Source organism: Octopus bimaculoides, chromosome 2 (assembly GCF_001194135.2).
Source record: "Octopus bimaculoides isolate UCB-OBI-ISO-001 chromosome 2, ASM119413v2, whole genome shotgun sequence".
Classification (NCBI taxonomy): domain Eukaryota; kingdom Metazoa; phylum Mollusca; class Cephalopoda; order Octopoda; family Octopodidae; genus Octopus; species Octopus bimaculoides.
The window spans coordinates 114726733-114730167 of NC_068982.1; positions in this window are offsets into that span (position 1 = coordinate 114726733).

Below are 3435 nucleotides of genomic sequence, written 5' to 3' on the forward strand. Positions count from 1 at the left end.
TACTGAATACTCTATCTCATTCGCACCACATAAACAAACGTACGTATAAGTTTGCATGTGTGCGCGCGAGTTCGTGTTTTTTAAATATTTTTATAAAGTTAGAAACATGCAAGTTATAAAAATTAATAATACAGGTTGATGATTAGTACTATTACCTGGTATTTCAATATTTCATGTGTAGAACCCCTTCTTCAGGAAATTAAACGAGAAAAGATGTTAATTGTTGATGTCTCTGCTCTGCAGCGTGTGTATGAAGCGCTGCTTTGCGTTGCTCTAGTATCCAATCAACTGCGTGCAATTCAGATCTGTTATTAATTCTCGGGCTGCACTTGTTAATTAAAATAGCTTCTTTTATTCTCAAATTTCCAATGTTTTTTTTTTCTGTGGCTTCAATAAAAACTTGGATGATTTGACTGTGGCATTTGCGTTGGTGCTTTTTGATGAAAGAAGTATTAAAATGGAAGTTTTCTCCAGCCCATATGTAAACTTGTCTGTTGATACTTCCGATGTAGAAATTATTACATTTGCTTCACGTGATCTATGCACCACGTTGAACTGCAGATATATTTTCATCTTTGATCAGGCAGTTAGAAAATGTGAATATGGTGTTGTTTTGTCTTTGCTCGTTGTTAGTTAGTGCGCTAGTCATGTATTCAATTGCTCTGTGCGGATCTCACAGCGGGTTTCAGCAGTTGTTTTTCACTAAAATGTAGCAGTTTCAGAAAACACATGTTATCCCCGGGTGCATAGGTTTTGTTAGATGGTCTGGTCATATCCTGGCGCTTAGTGAAAGAGTATGGATAGCCACAGTATAAAGTATATACATAGCCATAGTCCATCAGAACTTTTCGGAATTGTATAGTATTGGTGTTTTTGCTTCCTGCCTTGTTGCACATACTGCATATCCTGTGGATCTCATTTCTGATGTAGACCATCTTAGCTCTGGTGAGCAGGGATGAATTACAATGTACAAATAGGCTCCTATATGCCGCTTTCTGTAAAAGTTTGTGCAAATAGATCTGTTCCCTGTGATTTTGAATTCAAAATCAAGTATTAACCGGTATTAATGGGATGCTCCACCTCAAATTTTATGAGTGAAAGAGACCCTGTGGTTCTCCATTTGGGGAACTTACATGTTCTAGAAGTATTATTCTTGCAAAATACTTAGGCTTAACGGCCTGCCAGGCAGCTCTGTCGCTTGACTTTTAGAGGCCCCCTGCAACTTTTTGTTTCGAGGCCTCATCCTTTCCATCAAAATTCATAATCTACGCACCTCTTATTCATAGCTATATTTTTTCTTTATTCTATCTGAAGTTCAATATTTTACGTTATCCTAAAGAACATCTTTAAAAGTACAACACGTTAAATTTATTTAGATCTATTACAAATTTCAATAAGTAAAACTTCCAGATATGAATAAAAGAGCACTTTTATAATCCAGACAATTTTCAAAGACAAACACGGCGCACATTTCGCTTCGCGAAATCATCGATCAGTTCAGAATAATGAAGCTGAGTGCTAAGTTCGTGTTCAATAGATATCATAGACAATCCACAAAGTCTGGTACATGTTCGTGGTACAACGTAATATTTTTACAAGAACTTTTTCAGGTACAATGTATTACCATTTCATTTCTTGAAATTTTCAGTTAGCAGTTTAATTCTTGTTCAACATCTTAACCAAAGTAAATTGATGACTCATCTCCGTAAATTGATGACTCATCTTAACATAGGACCCCTTAACCGCGGAGGACCCCTGCAACCGCAGGAGTTGCCGGGGCTTAGCGACGGCCAGGTAGTTTGCTAGCCAGCATCTTAAGGTGGAGTCGTGTACGATTTCTACGAATGAATGACGGGTAACGGAGACGAAATCTTTTCTAACGCCGATGGTAGTTAGAACGGTGTGTGTGAAAGGGCTTTTGCCGTTGAAGTCATATTATATTATTTGTGTTAGGTTTGTGTGCAGTAAAGTGATTGATATGTACTAACGTATTCTTTGTGGCAGTCTTTGACAACAGAAATTATAATATATGTCGCTTACAGATTGCACGAAAATTACCATTCCTTAGCGTGTCATCCAGATTTATTATATGATTATAATGAATGTCCCAGAGAGAGATTCAGGTAAAGGTGAAATCATTCTAACCCAGCCATCAAACAAATGAGATTGAGTTTATACAATCCGAAATAATGTACGAGTTTTTTTGCTTTTCTTTTTTCTTTTTTTTTGCTTCATTTTTTGTGATTTTTGTATACGAAAGTGAATCTGCTTCAAGTAATACCAAGAAATTTCATTTCTATAATACACTGAATATTAAACAGAACATTGTTTAAACAATTGTGGTATGTTGATACTCGACTGTGGACATTAAATGATGTCAAGAGAAATAACTCCACAAATATTTGCTCTAACGTGAGATTATTTTATGATAGTGTACAAGTAATAAACAGAGAATAGCAATTTTTTTATGTCAATGTCTTTGCATAAACTGGCGGAAGTACTGGTCTGAGACTGGAATTTCTAACATTCATGAATTAAAGATATAAAACTATAAACTCTATGGCGTGGCGTCATGTAATTGTTTCAATTCTTAAAGGGATTGTAACAAATAATAATAATAATAATAATAATAATAATAGTGGCTCTGATGCAGTACCAGGCAGTGGTAATGCCCTGATGCAGTACCAAGCAGTGGTAATGCCCTGATGCAGTACCAGGCAGTGACTGTGCCCTGATGCAGTACCAGGCAGTGGTTCTCATGGCTTCTGATCTTAACTGATTGGAAGTGTTATCATGTACATTGTTTTGTCTTTGTATAAAAGATGGGCTACAGCAAATACTATGCTCAACACTACAGATTTGCTTGTCAGCTGTTTGACCTTAACCAGTTGAGCATGTCCCTTTGTGGATGACGACATACGCATCTCTGATCACGAGCAGAAGTAGTGAGGGAGCATCATAGCCATGTGTTGAAAGGAATTCTTTGGGGTTTGGATAATTCACCTTTGGAAACATAGGTGCTTTGTTCAACATCCTTAAACAACCCTTATTCATGGACTTTTTGAGCGGGATGGGCTACTCGACCTGAAGAAAATTCTAACTGGGTCCCACCTGTAAGGTCATGTGCTGCTTATCTTGATATGAGCTAACTATGTCGCGCACATATGCTTGTGATGCATGTGCCTGGTGTACTCTTATCAGATGGGTAGTCATGATGGGTATACTGGAATTCGTATAATTTACCCCAGTGTCACTTTGATGGCATGCACTCAATAATAATAATGATAATAACAATAATAATAATAATAATAATAATAATAATAATAATAATAATAATAATGATGATGATGATGATGATGATGATGATGATGATGATGATGATGATGATGATGATGATGATGGTGATGATGATGATGATGATGATGATGATAATAA